Genomic DNA, 21348 nt, shown 5'->3' on the forward strand with positions numbered 1-21348 from the left:
CTTAAATTTAATAATTACTGAATATTAAGCAACTTTAATAAAAAGTTGACATATAATGCAATAGTTCAATCCCAATGGAAATCTTTAAAAATTAAAAAGTCCTAGTATATTAAGAGTTTTTAATAATTCAATCATATTAACAATCTTAGAAAGTTAAAGAAAGTATTTACCCTTATCAAAATACTAAAATTGCTGACTTAAAATTGATAATTATTGAATATTAATTAAGAAATTTCATAGAAGTTGGCATACAATATAATAATTCAATCACATTAACAATCTTGGAAGTTAATAGCTCTTAGTGAATATTAAAAGCTTTTAATAATTTAATCTCATTAATAATCTTAGAAAATTACAAAAAGAAAGAATTATTTACTTTTGTCAAATTACAAAGTTGTTAACGTAACGTTTTATAAATCTATTTATATCCCAAGACTTTATCAACAAATGAAATCTTGTAGTTAAAGTTGTACTTCGTAAAGTGAAACAAGTGAAAAGATGGATAGAAAATGGTGGAAAGGTGGAAAAAAATGGATTTTTAGTATGTTTGGTAAGAAAAAAAAATGAGAGAAAAGGTAATAATCAATATAACCATTTCCTACACTTATTCACAAATACAAATTTTTTCAAAATGGAAAGAAAAGAGGAGACAAAATGAGAAAAGTGTCATTATTTGTAGTATATTTTTAAGATTATCTATCATATTTAGATTTTTCTTTTTCATTTTAATTTACAAAAGGTTATAATGATCATACAATTTTCATTTTCTTTCTTTTCATTTTACAAATCTACCAAGCAATGGATAGAAAGAAAATAACATTTTCTTTCAACTTTTTCATCTTTCCAACCAAATACACCAATGAAAAGAAAAAAATATATTTTCATCTTTTCATTTTTCTATCCATCATATCAAGCAAAACATTTCATTTATAGGATTGTGTCATGCCCTGAAACCAAGACGTAATATGATCATATTATCTCAAAGTAAAACTTAAAGTAAAACCTAAAGTAATACCCTTCTTTCTTAATCATTCTAAAATTCTCTAATAAAATAATTTACCTAAGTAAAATTCATATCTTTAATTCAACTAATGATAAATCTCTATATATCCAAATGTAAACTAAATATAAAACCATTTCATAAGATCTTACTAGCCACCAATGTCATCAATGCCCAACTAATCTTCCAAATTTGATTTTTTGGCTTCTTACAAGACTAAAGAAACTTATCACTTATTCATCTGTAAAGAGAAAGAAAAAGGGAAATGAGCAAACCACAGCTCAGCAAATATAGGCTCACACACCTTATCGGATCAAGCATCATTTTCATACATACATATAGATCATTCAAAATATTCATCAAATCATAATGTCAAAATATTTCAAAAGTTATCATTATGTCAAACATTTCATAAATCATAAATCAATATCAAAACATGTCAATTCATAAATCATTACAAAATACACTATCATTCAAATATCGTAATCAAACCAAATCATGGATCATTCTTTAAAAATCATCATATATCATCATTATCATTCGTTTATCGTTAGTTACGGTCACTGTTATAACCTGTGACATTAGTCATATCGATAATTTTATCCTCATAATCATTGCTAACTATTATAACTTGCTAGCCAAGGCATTATGTTAACTATTATAATTCGTTAGTAGAGCTGTATGATTATGGCTATGTTAATTATTATAACCTATTAGTCAGGGCCGCAGAATTAGTTTTGGTGTTAATGATTTCATTTCTTAAAGATGTAAATTTATAGCTATTATAAATCATTATTTAAGCATAAATCATTTTCTCATTTCATTCATAAGCATGATCCATCATTTACATAGCAAAATACAAAATAATCATATGCTTAATCCTATTTTCATATATTGAAAATAAAGGAATAAAACATTTACTCATTTTGAAACATACATTTATACATAAGTTCAAAAACAAGTAAAGTGTATGAGATTTTACTTACTTCTTTTTTATTTCATTGCTTAGTTTTCCCCCCAAAATAATTTATAGCCTATTTAAGATCATTTCAACATATAAAAAATTAATCAACCCTTTTTGAGCCATTTATACTAAAAACAACTAAGTTATTCAAGAAATAACTCAACTAACTAATTTTGGCAACATGCACTACTTTCACTAAAATGAACATATCTCAAGATATACAACTCGAAATTAAGATATTTTTAGTGTGTTAGAAACTAGACTCGCGCTTTCTTACCATATATCCACCTTTTAATTCCTTGTAGATTAATTATAATAATTTTTACAATCTACATCATATGCTACTATTAGACAACATGTATACCTTATAATAAAAATTATATTGCTATTCATATGAGACTCCAAACTTAATTCTGCTTATTTCATTGGAAATTAGACTCAATAAGTTTTCTAAACAATTATGGCTCAATTTAAAATTCTTTGCAAAAAATTTAAGACAATTTTTGTAATTCATCATTGATGCTGCTGTCATGCAGCCTACACATCTTTAAGTAAAAATTAGACAACTCCTTATAAAAAATTCATAATCGACTTTCATTTGTTACTTTGGAAAATAGATTCAATGAGTTGTCCAATAGTATATAATACTTATAGCAATAACTTATCCATTAATACATAATTTCATTTTAATTCACCATCATAAATAATATCTCATCCAAAAACATAATTTTTCCTTCAATCTTTAAAAACTCAAATCCTTATTTTTAGCCTTTAAAATCCATTCAGTAATCATCATTAAATCGTAATAACTTAAAGTAAACAAAGCCTAATAATTTACCTAAATAAATCATGAAGATTAATGAAATATTTCATAATTTTTCTTGGTTTTTCTCTCATAACTTTAACTTCAAATAATGGTAACCAACATGGTATTTTTCTTAAATAAAAAAAGGGTATATACTCACCTTTAAGAGATTATTCTGATTGTAGCCTCTCATTTTGAATTTTCAACTTGATTTTTCGTACTCCCTAACCCTAAGCAAGATGAGCAAGAATTGTTTTACCTTTTTTTTTTTTACGATAACCATGTATTCTCTCTTAGAATGCATCTGCCACTTTTCTTTAATAATTAGTCTTTTAATAAACTAATGGCTTTGGTAATAGTTTAGCCCAATTATCATTTGGGCTAGGGTATTACATTTTCCTCTCCATATAAAAAGTTTTATCCTCGAAACTTGATTGACATCCACTTTTTATTCTTCCATTTTTGAAATCACTTCTCTTACCGTATGATTGTTTTATTAAACTTTTACAAAGATAACAATTCAGCCTCAAAGCTTGTTCATTACTATCAACCTTTCAAATAAGATAGTTTCAATATGTTAAAACTTATACCATCTTAAATTTTTATATACTTATATCCAACCACATAGGTGAGATTAAGAACATATTCTCTTAACATAGATTTGTAACAAAGTATGTACAATAGATATCTAAAGTGGCAAGATTCTTTATATTGAACTTCCTTCACTTTACCAAGAATTTCAAATGTTCTTACATAATGTAAACTTAACCTTCCTTACTTTATAATCCTCATAACACCTTTAATGATGACATATCTAAGTACAAATGATTAACCACTTGAAGGTACAAATCTTATCTTTGAATTCAAGCATAATTCTTTTGCTTACTTTAAACCATTGCTTAATAAACTAAAATTTATTACCCATTTGTTCCATAAATTCAACAAATAAATTTTTTTCTTCATTATCCTTATCCTAATAAGTTTAAGATCTACTTTCATATAAAACCTCAAAATGAATCATTGAATGTTTGTCTTATGACTATTATTATAAAAAACATTTCTCTTCAAGTCACAACATAAGCACTAGTTTCATCACTTTCTCAAGTAACAGTAACATATAAAATTAGAACTTAAACCAAATCAAGTTTGCATTGCATACTTTAATATTTCCTTTTAATAAAACTCTAAAATAACAAATTAACTTTCATAACATTGTTTTATAGCAAGAAAAACATATGTTCATAAAATTTCATGTAATTTTCTTCACATTGGGTATTCATTATCATATACAACTTTAAAGTTGAATAACAATATCAAAAAATCCTTTAGTCACCAAAAAGATATGACATACTTTAATTTTATTTTCTTCTTCACTGACAATATGAATTTTTCTATCAATTAACCATTAGAACACATATGAAATCAATGTAATAAATCGTATCTATAAATTTACATTGTGTAAATTCAAACATAAATCTCTAGTTACCTAAGTTGTCTTTGATTATGAATATTATTATTTCAAATTTCATAGACCAATTATCATATAACAACTAATTCTTCATAATCCCCACAAACATCATAATGTCTCAAAATTTCTTTTTACTAAATATATTGCTATCATTTTCAAGTTAAAGTTAAAACCTATGCTTCATAACCCATAAGAAAAATTCTCTTATAGAATTTAAGCAATAAAAACTCCAAATACTTGAATTCATGCCAAAAGTATAATTATGAATAATAACCAAATGCATCACATTATTACAAAAGTTTTTTTTTTCAAAATTTTCTAAAATCGAATACATGCTTAGCATTATCAACTACACAAAATCATAACTAATTATTAAGACCTGATCATAAAATGAACAATCTTTTGCACATGTAAGATTTCAAACAATCATTCTTAACCAAAATATATATACTTTTCTATAAATTGATTACTCCTTCAAAATCAATTTTCTTACTAAATCATCTAGATAACCATAACTTTAATTTTTTATCTACAAATTTAATTCCTTACTAAGTACACACGCCTTCTACCATAATTAGCAATGTTCTCCATAAATATAAAATTTAAAGGAATCCAATATTATACTTCAATTAGAAACTATAACCACAAATTAATCGCTTTGGCTATTAAAAAAAATTAGTACACCATAAATAGGAATTTAATGATCAAACTTCAAATTAACTATACAAACGTCTAATTCATATGATCAAACCTTAAATAATTTCTCAATAAAAATGTAAAACCAAGTCAGGTGAATATCCTTTTTCACATATATTAAACTATTTAACACAATTATAATATTCTGAACTAAATCCATTAAGACAAATTCTCAAACATTATAACTCATAAATAATTACTTCAAAATTTCAAAATATCATTTCATTCCAACTCCAATATTCTATACTTTTAATCCCACCAATATGCACTCATATTCTAATCTCAATCCATAATTAAGGATTGACTTAACACTCATCAAATAACTTTAAAACTTTGTTAAATCAAACATTGATCTTTTCTCAAATCCATAGGACATTCATTGATCAATTCATTCTCTTTAATAATCTTTTAGCTTATAAGATATGTCTCATTATAAGTCGTATTGAAAATCTCTTCAACTTATAAAATCTCATTATATCAAAGTAATTAGACTTTTTCTTAACTACAAAATCTCAAAAACAAAATGTAATTACTCTAAAAATTCATTAAATCATAGGTTCCTCGAAATTCATTGAAAACTTCAACTATTCCAAAGTTCATCGAATTATATACTTATACTCACCATTATAGTCTATGGCTCAAACTTATGTTCTTGGAAAACCATCACATTATCTAGAGGTCATTATTTAAGTTCTTAAAAATCTTCATATAGTATATGGATCATAACCATGCTCGTAGAATATCTATTTCAACCCAAGAATCATAAATTATGTTCTTAGAAAATCACCATTAATCTAATTATTATAACTTAACCTTTAAGAAATCTTCAAAAATCATAATCCAAGTTCTTAGAAAATTCTTCAAGTCATAATATAAACTCTTAGATATCTCCATATAACATAAAGATCATAACCTATACTCATAGAATATCTCCATTATGTCAAGCATCATTCTCAATTCTTTTTAGAACAATCTATAATGATTGTAACTTGAGTTCCACCTATTTAAAGATCATAGCCTAATCTTTAAAAAAACAAATTCCATCATAATCTAAAGATCATAAGTTGACTCTTAAAAATTCTCCAAAGATCGCAACTTAAACTTTGATACCACTTTATGTCATGCCCCGAAACAAAGACGGAACATGACCATATTACCTTGAAGCAAAACCCCAAAGTAATACGAAACTTTTTTTCTTAATCATTCTACAATTCTCTAATAAAATAATTTGCCCAAGTGAAATTCATATCTTTATTCCAAATAATGATATATCTTTATATATCCAAATGTAAACTAATAAAAAAAATACAAAACCATTTCGTAAGATCTCACTAGCAAACAATATTACCAACACCCAACTAATCTTCTCAATTTGATTTTCTAGCTTCTCATAAGACTAAGAAAACTTATCAATTATTTATTTGTAAAAAGAAAGAAAAGGGAAATGAGGAACTATAGCTCAACAAGTATAGGCTCATACATCTTACTAGATCAAGCATCGTTTTCAAACATACATATAGATCATTCAAAACATTTATCAAATCATAATGTCAAAACATTTCAAAAATTATCACTATGTCAAACATTTGGTAGATCACAAATCAATATCAAAATATGTTAATTCATAAATCATTACAAAATATACTATCATTCAAATATCAAAATCAAACCAAATCATGGATCAATCTTTAAAAATCATCATAAATCATCATTATCATTCATTTAGTGTTAGCTACGGTCACTGCTATAACTCGTGATATCGACCGTATTGATAATTTCATCCTCATGATCATAGCTAACTATTTTAACCCACTTACCAGTGCCTTATGCTAACTTTTGTAATCCGTTGGTAGGGTCTTATAATCATGGCTATGCTAACTGCTATAACTCATTAATCAGGGCTATAGAACTAGTTCTAGTGTCGATGATCCTACTTCTCAAAAATGTAAATTCGTAGCTATCATAAATCATTATTTAAGCATAAATCATTTTCTCATTTCATTCATAAGCATGATCCATATGAATGATCCACTATTTACATGACAAAAACACAAAATAATCATATGCTTGATCCTATTTTCATTTATAAAAAATAAAGAAATAAAATATTTTTTCATTAAGAAATATATATGTATATATACATAAGTTCGAAAACAAGTAAAGTGTGTGAGACAGACCTGCCTCTTTTCAATTTCACCACTAAGTTTTCCTTACAAAATAAATCATGCCTATTCAAGGTCATTTTAACATATTAGAAATTAATCAACCTTTTTTGAGACTATTTATACTAAAAACAACTAAGTCATTCAAGAATTAACTCAAACTAACTAATTTTAGTAGCATTCGGTACTTTCACTAAAAAGACTATATCTTAAGATATACAACTCAAAATTAAGATCTTTTTAGTGCATTAGAAACTATACTTGATATTCTTTCTAACCATGCATAGCCCACCTCTTAATTCTTTGTAGATTAATTATAATAATTTTTTAAATCCACATTATATGCTACGTCAGATAGCAGGTATACCTTCTAATAAAAATTACATATTTATTCATAGGAGACTCCAAACTTAATTTTACTTATTTGGTTAGAAAGTAGACTCAATAAGTTTTCCAAACATATCGGCACCGTCTATAATTCTTTGTATAAATTTTAAGACAATTTTCGTCATTCATCACTTATGCTGCTATTATGCAACCTATACATCTTTAAGTAAAAATTAGATAACTGTTTATAGAAAATTCAAAATCAACTTCCGTTTGTTTCTTTGGAAAATAGATTCAATAAGCTTTCCAACATTATATAATACTTTTAGCAATAACTTATCCATTAATACATAATTTCATTTTAATTCACTGTTATAAATAACATCTTATCCAAAAATATAATTTCTTTTTCAATTTTTAAAAACACAAATCCCCACTTTCAACCTTTAAAATTCATTCAATAATCATCATTAAATCTTACTAACATGAAGTAAATAAAACCTAATAATTTGCCCAAATAGATCATGAAGACTAATGAAAGATTTCATAATTTTTCTTAGCTTTTCTCTCATAACTTTAATTCCAAATAGTAGCAACCAACATGGTATTTTTTTTAAATAAAAAGAGGACATATACTCACCTTTAAGGGATTAATACAATTTTAGCCTCTGATTTTGAATCTCCAACTGGTTTTTTCATGCTTCCTAACCCTAAGCAAGATGAAGGAAAATAGCTCTTCTTTTTTTTTTTTTTTTTACGATAACTAGGTTTTATCTCTTTAAATGTATCTACCACTTTTCTTTAGTAATTAATCTCCTAATAAAACTAATAGGCTTTGGTAATAGTTTAGCCCAATTATCATTTAGGCTGGCATATTATAGGTAGACAACTGGTGCACTCATTATCTACCATAAAAGTTAACTAATGTCTAAAAATAATTGTTTTTTACATATAGATGCCAAGAAATAGTACTTTAGAATAGCATTCCCAATTGGTTGGGAGAATAATCTAACAAGTAATTCTAGGTTTATAAATAAATTGAAGTATAAAAGAATATCCCTTAAACATAAATTAAACTTAAAACTTTTCCAAATGTCAAAAAGGGAGAAAGTATGTGAAATAAAGAAAACTCTTTTCTCCCTGAGTTTTTTTAGATTCTTGAGGGAAAGTAAAATTTTTACCTTATTTACCCTCAGTTGCATTTTCAAACTACATAGACAACAATATTTGCATTAAAAACATAGTAATTTTACATTTTTCTTTTTATAGTTTCGACAAAGATAATGTTTTTAAGATAAAAATGTAGCCTTTGTTGAAAATATATTATGAAAAAAATTATTTTTTAAAATTCAACAAAGACGAAATTTATAAGATAAAAAATGTGGTCTTTGTTGAAAATATGAAAAAAATTACTTTACCAAATTCAATAAAAATAATGTTTTTAGGATAAAAAAATATTGTTTTTGTTAAAAATATAAAAAATTTTATTTTTTAGAATTTCTTAGTTTCAACGAAGATGATGTTTTAAGATTGAAAACACGATTTGTGTTGAAAATATATTATGAAAAAAATTTATTATTACATATAAAATTTATTATCACATATATTATATGTTATAAAACCTAAAACACGTTTACTTAAATAATTTAATAAAAACATTAAATGAAAAAATTACATGTTAAATAAATAAAATTTTAAATAAATCACTTGTTATTCATGTGTTATTAGTGTGTCACATGTTATAAATGTTGTGTATTATTCATGTGTCAACATTGATAATGTTGTAAAAGATTTTATTAGGTAACTTATATTCCTCTAACCAAATACGAAAATCTTATATTTTTTAAGATCGACAAAACTCAAGAATTACACATTCCCCTCTAATATCACTTTTCCCTAGCATCATTTTCCTTTATGAAATCTAAGAATCAATGAACTAAACACTCCTTTAGGGATATTAAAAAATAAAAAATTAATTAAAAAATGGGATAATCTCTTAACACTGCTTGTGAAGTTAAAAAATTACACACTTAGTATATCAAAAACAAACTTATAAAAGAGGTCCTAACCTAAAAAAAGAAAAAGTAATTACAAGTACTGTGATTCACACTCATACCTACGAATGACAATTATTAAGAGTAGCTACATGAGCCAATTAAGTTCAAAAACTCTTGTTTGATAATGCATTGACAATTAAAAATTTTTAATAGTTTAATTTATTTGACAATGTATATTAAAATCACTAAATAGAATTTTTTTAAAAAAAAAGTTGAAAAGATAAGAAGCTAGAAAATTGTTTATTGATTAACATAAAACACATTCAATTAATTTTAGTTTTTTTAAAATTACATTTTTTAATAGCTTTTTCATTATTCTCCTAATGTTTGTCTCTCAATATGCTTAAAGTTATTTTTATTTTAAAATGTAGAGTTTTTCTTGAGACTAAGATATTTTATAATCTTATTTCTCTAACTAGAGCACTTTAAAACTTTATTTCCAAAATAGGTCATATTATACAATTAGATTCCATGTCAACAAGATAATTTGAAGTCACCATTTTTTTTTTCTTTTTTTTTTTTTGTAAATCCATAAGACTTTAACTATCGTATTCTCTTTAAATTTTTTTTTCCTTTTGTTAAGAAAAATAACCTCTGTAAAGTCTTCATAAATGAATAAATGAAAATTCCATGGTTTCATGATAAAGTCTTTCTATTCTTTTTTCAATTTTTTCTCCAAAAAATAAAAACCCCATGATTGCCATCCTTGAAAATCCATCAACTCTTTGAGGATGATTTTCTTCAATCCTTCATAATAAATTAAAAAGATAAGTTGAAGAAGCTTTGAAGTGTGAAAAATATCTATTTCAATATAATCATAATCTTTTACAAGACTTTATTTAATGGTGATGAAAACATCACCAAAACTTTATATCAATTCGCATTCCATAAAAAAAACCACTTTAAATTTTATTCTATAATATTTTTCCTCAATTTCTTTATGCCTTACTTTTATTTATGTTTTTGGTTCTATATTTGTATTTTTTCTCTTTTTCATCCTAATTTACAGTATTTTGTGTTTTCATATTGAATGCCATGAGATTTGTCATCTTTTCTCTAACTCCACACTCCATATTGTAAACACATATGCCTTTCAAGGAAATTTTTGTAATTTGACCTTCTCAAAGTTAGATTTTTGTGAAAACTTTTTTATCACATTTAAATATTATTTTATACTTTTTAATGCATTAAAAATCCTGATAGCACCATAAAAGTGTGAAATTACCAAAAGACTTTAAGGGTATTTTCATAATTTGACATGCCCGAGGTCAGGTTTTCACAAAACATTCTAGATCATGGTTTTATATTATTTCATGATTTTTTATGTATTAAAAACCTTGATCGCACCTCAAAAGATGTTAAATTACTAAAATATTCTTAAAGAGGTAATTTGATAATTTGACCTTCCTAAGGTCAATTTTTCATGAAAACTTCTAGATTATAATTTCATATTATTTTAAGATTTTTGGTGCTTTAAAATGACAAAAATGAAGAAGGGATCATGATTTTCCATGAAAATTACATAAAAGGAGAAAATTTACTAATGGGAGGTAAAATGATCTTTTTATATGGTTCTAGCAACATTAAAAATGTAATCTTTGGCCATAAACATTCTAAGCCATGGGATGATCGTAAGGGGCTAATCCAAGGGTGAAAGGTGGTTTTTTGCAAAATAAAACAAGGGAAAAAGGATAGCCATTAGATAGAAAATGGATTCACAGGCTTGCATGTATTTTGCATGAGATATTTATTCATCTTTTAGGGTTGAAAAGAGGGAGGAGGTAGCTTGGATTGGCATGGGAAAGGAGGAAAATATGAGAAAAAATAGAAAGGTTTTGGAAGCTTTCTTTGAAGTATAATTTCTATTAATTTCCTTTCTTGCATTTCATTACATTTCATTGCATTTTCGTATTTTGGCCATATTTTTGCATGCATGATTAGTTTGCAATATATTTTTAAATATGTCTAAATTTGTAATATGTTTGTTTTCATACATGGTCCATGCATTAAAGTTTACATTTTCGTTAATAGCATTTTGGTAATTTTTGTTACATTACTCACATGCGTCAAAGTTTGCATTTCTATCAATGGCATTTTAATAATTTTGTTACATGCATTCTAAACCCTAAATCTAAACCCTAAACCTCAATTGAAAACCCTAAACCATGACAACAAACCAAAATCCTAAATCCCCAACCCTATTCATGCATTTGCAATATCACTTTATTTTGTTGTTACATGTATTCATATTGTTATTATGTTTATGCATACATGTATTGTTTTTATAAATAAAGTTTTTCAAAGGAAAGTATTTTAAAATAAGATAATATCTCAAGTAAATATCACCTTTGAGAATTTGGCCTAAATATAGAGGGACTTTCAATGGTTATTATTTATGTAAGGTATTATCTTGATTTTATAGGGCAATTTGAAAATTCCTAATTTAGAGATTTTTTTAACCTCTACCTAAATATAAGAGGATGGAAAATGTGTGTTGATACTTAGGACATTTTGATTTTAATAAAGAATAAATTGTTTTTTCTTTCAAAAAAAAATAAAAAAATGATTTGCTCTTAAAAAAAAGGGAATTTTTTTTTTATTTTTAAAATAAACAAAGAAATTAATTTTTAAACATTAAAAATAAGATTATTTTTGTCAAAATCGAAGGATAATATGCAATCAATTGGTATCATCTTTGATGGACGTTGTGGGGCACTAATCCTTCCCCACACGTAATCGACCCTGAACCCCACTCTAGTTTTTGTAAACCACAAAGTGTTCTTTTATAAAACTTTAAACGAATTTTAAATGTTTTATAAAATGGACAAAAATTTTGGGTGGCTAATCAGGTCCTAAAAAAGATTGGTCGTGACACCTTATTTTGGTTTTTTATTCAAAATGCTTTTTAAGACCCCCCATGTTTTTCCATTCCCCAAGTTTAACAGTCGGGTTTTCTAGCCTGCATGTCACAACAGCTTGGTGACTCTTCTGGAGATACTTTTTTTTAGAGAGTCAAGCTAAAGATTGATTGTATGTTATCCTAAATTTTTGTTTAATTGTCCTAATTAGTATTTAATCTTAATTCCTTGATTTTTTTTGTTTTCCTAAAAAAATGGAAATTTTGAAAAAAATAAAATTTTTTTGAAAGAATTAAAAAAATTAACAAAAAATATTTTGATTTTAATTTCCTTCCAAAGAATTCAAAATAACAAAAAAAAAAGTGTGTGTGCTTTAAATTTAATGCAAATCTTAATCATGTCATTTATTTTACGTTGTTGTTATTTATTCTATTTTTAATAATTGTGGGGCATTTAGGATAAGGGTATTTTAGGAATATGTGAAAGGTTTGTATGTTCTTTCGCTCACACTCACATTTGCACACTCATATCTACATTGCATACATAAGCTTTATACTCAGGCTCTAACCCTTTTAAGAAGAAGTAGAGTAGCTACTCTTTCATGAGGTGTAAATCTCCGTAATAGCTAGTGAAACATTCTCACTCAGATTGAACCCTTTTCACCATAGCTTGTAATGGATGAGGATTAGGGTGCCTTATTAGTCTATGATGGACGATGATGTGAGGAACAATTTGAGAACCTTTAGATTCATCAATTTTTGGCCCACCATATAGTGAACTCCTAAGTAGAGCCTTGCCTACCCTTTTTATAGAAAATTACCTTAATTAGGACATGTGAGGAACATTTTGGTACAATCTATATTTAAGGATAATAATGGTGCGAATAAGACTAAAATTTTTTAAAAAAAGAATAATAAAAAAATTCTTTCACAAAAAATTCTTTTGACATACTGTTTGATTCATTTGTTGATCGTTCAAAATGTGCATATTTAAGAAATGTTTTAAAATAATTTTTTTTTACTATCCAACAAAAGTAAAAAAGAAAAAAAAACCCAAAAACAAAAAAAAAATTCTTACAAAAAGGAAAAGAAAGTTTTTCTTAAATTCTTTGTTAGCCAATAAAAAAACAAAAATTAAAAAAAAAACTTTTGAATCCTATTCATTTTATATGGAATAAAAAAAATATAAGCTATTGAATTTTTTCTCTTCTAGAAAAAGAAAAAAAAAAGAAAGGCAAGATTGTTCCATTCCTTGTATTCCATTTGATCTTGTTTGTAGACATTCTCATGTTTTTGGAGTTGAAAATAATAAAATAGAGCATACACTTCATTTCATGCACATATTAATAAATAATACATACATTCTATCCCATGCACATTTTAATAGATGGAACATGCATTCCATATCATGTACATCTTAATAGATGGCACATACATTCATCTTATGCACATCTTAATAGATAATATATGCATTCCATCTCATGCACATTTTAATGGTGGTGTCAACCTCAATAGGTTTGCATAACACAAGCATTGCATTTCATGTAGACATATCTTATGCATATAATATGTCAATGAATCTCATATAAGTATGTGGCATTAGTCTTAGGTACACATCTCATTATTCATGAAATATGTCATTGCATTTCATGCATAAGGATCCATGAATGGTAGGATGTTATAAAACAAGCATTGTATAAATTGTATGTTATAAGAACATATCCCACCACCTTACAACATTACATTTCTTGCATAGACATTCATGGGTGATGAATTTTTTATCATTTAGGCCCTCGTACATATGAAAATCCATTATTTTAGACATTTTTGTATTTCATGACATTCTCTTGCATCATTATCATATTCATGCATTCATAAACATGTTCTATGAATTAGCATTTATTATATGGCATTTATTCATAAGAATGATAACATAGACTTATTGGTATAAATCTTTAAAACAAAATGTCTATCTTTATGGGCATCAGAAAAGTGAAAATGAGAGATCAATTAGAGACAAGGATCAGAGTATTTGAATTGAATTATAAGGGATTTGGACATAAGCTTCAAGAAATGAAATAGGAGGTTATTCAGTTGATAGAATGGTTAAAGGTGGTGATAGGGTTACATTTGTTTCTCATTAAGGGTTTTTCTGACTTTTAATTCAATCAAATCAAGATCAATCGGTTATTGCTAGGTCTAACATCCTTAAAAAAGATCTCGCTATATATGGTGTTTCAAGTGAAGATCAGAGTTTGAATAAACTCCAGAAAAGAATGGATGAATTGGCTACATAAATGATTGAATTCAAAAGTTTGATTTCCAAAATGGAGTCACTAGGCTTCAAACAACCCTCACCAACTATCCCAAATCCAAACCTCCACTTAAATCCTCTTATTATCTATTTTCAACCTCCTCTTCAGATGTTAGGGATTAGACTTCTGAAGTTTATACAACCTTTGAATGCCTTACACCTAAATCCATATTCTCAATCACCTACTCGCTTTCATATTCTACATCCATCTGTTTGGCCTACAATTCTTTGACCACTTATTTAGCTAATGCCCCAAGTTCTTACCTTTGCACCTCTAGGTCAATCTTTCAAACAAAAGCCAAAAAAAGACAAGACTCAACTTAACCCCATCCTTATGACATATACTTACTTGTATCCTCGTTTGGTAAAGGCCCACCTTATAGCTCCTATCCTTATAAAACTTCTAAAGCCCCATATCCCAAGTGGTATAATGTTGATACACACTGTGATTATCACTATGGTAATCCATGACACTCTATAGTGAATTGCCTAGCCTTAAAATACAAAGTGCAAGGTTTGATTAATGTCGAATTACTGACTTTTAACACCTCAACAAAGCCAAATGTTAGAGGCAACCAATTATCCTATCATGTTGGGGGTACAACAAATGCAGTAGATAGAGGGAAAAAGATCAAAATATGGGTAAATAAGGTGAGACCCTTATGGAGAAAATGTATAACAGCCTAATCAAAACTTATATAATTCATCCAATACTCTCTAAGACAATGGACAACCGTCAAGATTTGGGTTTAATCTACAAATATCATGAAATGGTAATAGATCATATGATTTAGTATAATAAAGATTTCAAGCAAATGGTACAAGAATTGATGAATTCTAGGAAAACTAAGTTTTATAATGAGAAAAAAGAGAATGTTGTGAGCATGATATCAAGTCAACCTTTAAAGGGTCTTTCATTCTAAAACCCTTGATATTTTTTATGATGAACCAAAACTAATGATAGATGAGTCAATTCCCTACCCTAAAATAGTAGTGGCCATATATGTGCCCAGTTCATTTCTTTACATGAGTGATAAGGCGATCTTGTTGAAGTATGATTGTGATGTAGTAGTCTAGGGATTGAGTGTCAATGCTACTTTGAATAGTTCAAACATTGGGGATACAAAAAACATATCAAGGATTAGAAAACATTCCATAAGAAGTTGCATTGTTTTCAAGGATGCGGCTCATTTTTTGCTTGATTTAGATCTTGCAAGATTAAAAAAAAAATGGTTAGTGGCTATGATAGTTGAATAATGGGAAAGTCAAGGATCAAAATTCTAAGGATAAAGTAATCTTTTAAATTTGTATATCCTTGAGAGTGTTGGAAAGGTTTTGAATGTTTGCACTAAATGAATAGACTTTAAATTTTAGTTATGATGCATTGCATTGTCTTATTAATTTGTGAATATTATTATTTGAGGTTTTTAATTTCTTTTAAAGTTTTGCATTTTTAGGATTTTTCCCAAAAAAAATGTTAAAAGGAAAATTGTTGAATTTTGAATAAAGCCCCACAAAATTAATTTCCAAAAACAAAAAACAAAAACAAAAATGCCTTGAAAAAAACTTAAAGGAAAAAAAAAGAAAAAAAGGAAAAATGAGGAGAGTTTTCTTTTATAATAGAAGGTGAGAGAAGTCTTGAAAGAGTTAGTGATCATTATTAGAAATAAACTCATTAAATACATTTACATTTTTTTCAAATTAGTTGATTTCACTCATCAACCATAACCCCTCGGGTGGTGTGAACTTGAATTTATGAACCTTGCCTTCATATGATAATATTAAAAGGGTGATAATCATTTCCTAGGCAATTAACAATAAGACAACCAATTTCAAAAAAAAAAAAAAAATTAGGATTCCTAGAAGATCAAGCAAACTTAACTTTTTTTTTTTAAAGAATTTGGATGTGATAATTTGATGTGTCCAGGCTATGCTGTAGCTCCAAAAATTTTCAAAAATCAAAGCCACCCAAATCCTTTTAAATGACCACAGACCCATCAACCTTATAGTTTTCTATCCTAAAATTATCCTTATCCAGTATCTTGGGCCATATTGACAAAAAAAAAAAACCTTATTGCCCGTAAAGAAACTTGAGCAATGGTTAACTCATTCTTTATTGTGAAGTGACATGAACTCTATAACACCCTAAATGAGTTTATTCCACATGACAAATTTTCCCTCATATTAACGTTCCTTAGGAGTGGTTTGTTAATAAAACATATTTTTTGAATTATGGTGAGGGGCATGCAAAGAAAAAGAAAGAAAGAAAAGAAAAAGAAAAAAAAAATTTATTGGTATCATGCACTTAAAGGCATTTAAATGAATCCAAAAAAAAAATAAAAAGATCTCACTAAAGAGATCCTAAAAAGAAAACCAGAGGGTTTAAAGAGTCTTAAAGTTTAGAGAAATGTCAAATAAATAAATTTTGAAAAAAAAAACTTTTCATCAAATCTTTTCTTTTTAAAGGAATTGCTCTTCAAAATTGAGTAACTGTGTTTGAGATAATAAATGGCCATCTTTCATCACCCCTTTCACAAATATAGAAATTTATTCATTATTGAGCTTGATAAATTTTTTTCAAAATGAGACCAAGGATTACCTATCACATTAGGAGGCAAAAAGGGATGCACCTAGGGGTTAAAATGGTAAAGTTCAAAAAAGGGACTTTATATGCTAAGGGCAAAAGACTAATAAAATGTTTCCAAAAGTTTTGAATCCACTCAAAAAAAAAAAGTGAAAAAAAAAATGAGAAAGTAAGAAAAGTGAAAGAAATGAAGGAAAGAAAAAAAAGAAAAAAAAAAAGAGAGAAAAAAGAAAGAAGAGGAAGAAATGAATGATTGAGTGAAAAGTATAAAAAATGAAAAGAGAAATGCCCTAAAGTGAATTTTTCAAATAAAAGAATGATCTTTGGTTTAAATCACCCTTAAATAGTTATTTTGAGCCTATCTATCATTTTCTTTGAAAATCTCGAACTTTACCCTACATTACGTCCTTAGAAATGTCCATATTGGATTAAGCATAGATGCTTAAAATTAAAGAGCTTCTCTTTGAGGAACAACCATAAAACCTATGAACCTTTTAGTCTTCATTTACCATGTAATTACATGTTTGGACCATCAACCCATTCTAAACAAGTTTGAATTCTTAAGTGTATGATGTAATAATAAAAAAAGAGAAACTAAAAAAAATTAAAAAAAAATTGAATGTGGCTATAGGGTGAAAACCTTGCAAAAGGGTAATTTAAGGTAAACCTTAAAGGCTTTAAAGCCACTCTTGATATAAAATGAGATGGATGTTAACCAAAAGCTTCCCAAACCCATTAAAAGATCTAAAATAATTAAGGTCCCCCAAGGTTTCAAATACATAAAAAGGGATTGATTTTTAAAAATTAGAGCATTCTTTCTTCATCTCTAAATAACATTCTAAAATTTTGAAGTCCATTATAGTTGAAACTAACATCTATCAAAATGCCATGTTTGGATACTAAAAAAAGTGTCAAACTTGTTTAGATTTCAAGGGATTCATGCTTTTTTAGAAAAATCTATATTTCATTTATGAGCCTGCATAGAAAAAGTATAAACCTCTTTTATTCCCTTTAAGTGGTGAAGCTCTTTTTGAATGAACTGAAACCTTCACATACTAAACCATCCAATCCATTGAAAAAAAATTATCACCTTTGTCATTTCTAATAGGGAACACCAATTCCCAAAAAATTCCTAATGTCACATTTGTTTAGATATTTCATTCTCTTTGATTAAGGAATTTAATTATGTGGGGTAATCTTGTTAAGCATTTTGAAAAATTTTTGAATAATCAATCACATATTTTTGTAAAATAAGGAAATTATGTTGTGAATCTTTGAGTTAATAGCGTGCGTGGTCCCTAAACTTTGGGCCAAATTCTATATTGGTCCCTAAACTTCAAAAAATTTTAATCGAGTCTTCAACTGACCAAATATGTGTCAATATGGTCCTTTTGTCTGCTAGACCATCTAAATTGACAATAAATCCCACGTGGCATAACAGATAGTTTTCCAAATTTGTATTACAGGAAATTTTTTTATTGTTTGAACAAATTACTTGGAATTTTTTTTATGGTTTTTAAATAAATCATCAAACAAAAATGGCAAAAGACTAAAAAAATAAAGTTTGACCACCTATCCTTTATTAAAGCACTCATTAAACTTGAAATAAAATTCAATTCAATCCTCTCCAAAGATCTACATTTCTTTACTCTTGCCTAATACCTTGCTAACCTCAAAACCCTCATCGAGACCTTTAAAAGGAATTATGCTTATGGTTTTAAGAGCTTTTTAACTCATCAAGTCTCGACTCACTTCATTTCTTTTGTTACTAGTTTGATTGAGTATGAGGTTCAAGCCAAGATTGACCATGAATGCATCAAGAGCTTGATAAAGGGTTTAAAAAAAGCCATGAAAAATAAAGACAAGTTGGTTCAGTTACAAGCTCAATTTGAGATTGAGTCTCACAAGGGTTTAGTCATGAGTTACAAAATTTAGTCCTAAAATCAAAAGCCTTTTTAGTTTTAAAGTCGATCCTTTTATGACCTGAATTGTTCAAAATAGATCAAAGAAAATGCAACATTTTGTATAGCCACCCCTTGCCTGAAAGTTTTGTGCGACTTGATTAAGTTTACTAAATCTCCCTTTGTGGATGAAATTATCAATAATGGGGAAATTCCCAAAATTTTAACTTTGTTGGAATCCAAGGATTTAGACATGAAAGTTTTGGCCTTTGATTGCATTCTTGAAATTGGTTACTTTAGACCTAAAGAAATTGTAGAAGCACTACTTAAAGAATGAGAAAAGTGGGGAAAAGAAACTTATGGCCTTTGATAAAGATTTGGACATGAAAGTTTTGGCCTTTAATAAAGAAACTTGTGGAATTGCAATGATCAGAGCTTGGTGAGGATTGATTGAGATGGAAAGTTTAGTGATGAAAATGAGAAGAGTAAGAAAAAGAAAAAAAAAAGGAAAGAAAACAAGTTTTGATATTTCTCCACATAATCTATTCAATAACAAAAAATTTCATGTAATAAAAGTTTGGAAGATTATGTGTCATGCCACATAGGATTTACCATCAATTTAGACAATCCAGTAAATAAATAGACTACATTGACACACGTTTGAGCAATTGAGGACTCAATTAAAACTTTTCAAAGTTTAGAGACCAATATAGAATTTGACCTAAAGTTTAGGGATCACGGGTGCTATTAACTCTGAATCTTTAAACTAGTTTGGATTTAAGGAAGAAAAATATTTTTCACTAAAGAATTAATGTTGTTAAAAAGGACAGAGAAAAGAAAAAATGTTTCTAAGAATGTTGGTATATCTTCTTATTTTTGTAATCAAGTCCAAAACACATGTTGCATGTTATATATTGACAATGAAAATAAGAAGGAAAGCATGTTGAAAATGAAAGAAATATCTAATAGGTGACAGAATAGAAAAATGGTGAGTTAAGATCATTTTGGGCAAAAATTGAAGATCTAATTGGATAGGAACAAAAGATAAGCAGAATTAAAAAAAAATTTCCTTTTGAATAAATGAGTATTTTTTATTTTTACATCCATGTTAAGGCACATGCATCATGAAGTTTTTGCATTTGCATAAGCATTGATATTTTTAAAATGAAATTCTATAATTACAAGAAACATTTGCATCATTGGGATAAGTATTCCTTGTAGAAGCATTTACATTATTACATGTGCAACTTAGAAAGAACATCTGTATTTGCCAAGGGACACTGTATTTGTAATAGAGTGCGTTGATAGTTCACATCATAATGGTTGATCATTTGTGTTTGCTTGCTTGGAATAGGGTTTTATGTTTGCATTTTGATAATTACTATAGGCACCTAATTTTGTTTGGACAAAATCTGACCAATTTGAAACTTTCAAAGTCCAACCTGGTTCAAATCCAACATTACTTTAATTTTAAAATATTTTTTAAAATTAAAATTTGGACCAATTTAACCTAAACGTCTCGAGGTCAAATTTGGTCAAACAAAGTAAAATTCGATAAAAATAATTCAAATCATATTGAACTCAGGTCAATTATTTAAAATTCATAACCAAATAGGATTAATCAGCCTTGGGAATGATATTTGTGATTTTAAAGCACTGAAACTTTGATTGTACTTTGAGAATGATAAAATTACTAAAATGCCCTTCATGGTTTGACATTCTTGAAATTGAATTTTTGTGAAAACTTTCAGATCGCTTTTAAATATTATTTCATAATTTTTGATGCATTAAAAACCCTGATTGCACCCTGGTAGGTGTGAAATTATCAAAATACCCTTAGTGGTATTTTCGTAATCTAACCTTTTCGAGGTTAGTTTTTAGTGAAATATAGATCATGGTTTTATATTATTTCATGATTTTTAGTACATTAAAAACTTTGATCGCACATTGGAAGGTGTGAAATTACTAAAATACCCTTAGGGTATTTTTGTAATTTGACATTTTTATGTTGGTTTTTTACGAAACATTCCATATCATGATTTTATGGTATTTCATATTTTTTGTGTATTAAAAGCCTTGATCACATCTTGAAAAGTGTGAAATTTCTAAAATGACATATGCCCCAAAGAGAATTAAGCCTAGTCTTACTATCACCGATGAGATTTAAGCCAAATTAACTGGCACAAGGATGAGATTTAAGCTTAGGATAACTA

General features: G+C 27.2%; 1 pseudogene; it reads left to right on the forward strand.

Moving 5' to 3' along the window:
* LOC149515630 (uncharacterized) overlaps window positions 1–19661 on the forward strand; it is a 34125-nt pseudogene extending 14464 nt beyond the window's left edge.
* The last annotated feature ends 1687 nt before the right edge of the window (window positions 19662–21348 follow it).

The sequence above is a fragment of the Durio zibethinus genome, chromosome 12, assembly GCF_047325235.1.
Source record: "Durio zibethinus cultivar Kanyao isolate XHJ-2024 chromosome 12, ASM4732523v1, whole genome shotgun sequence".
Classification (NCBI taxonomy): domain Eukaryota; kingdom Viridiplantae; phylum Streptophyta; class Magnoliopsida; order Malvales; family Malvaceae; genus Durio; species Durio zibethinus.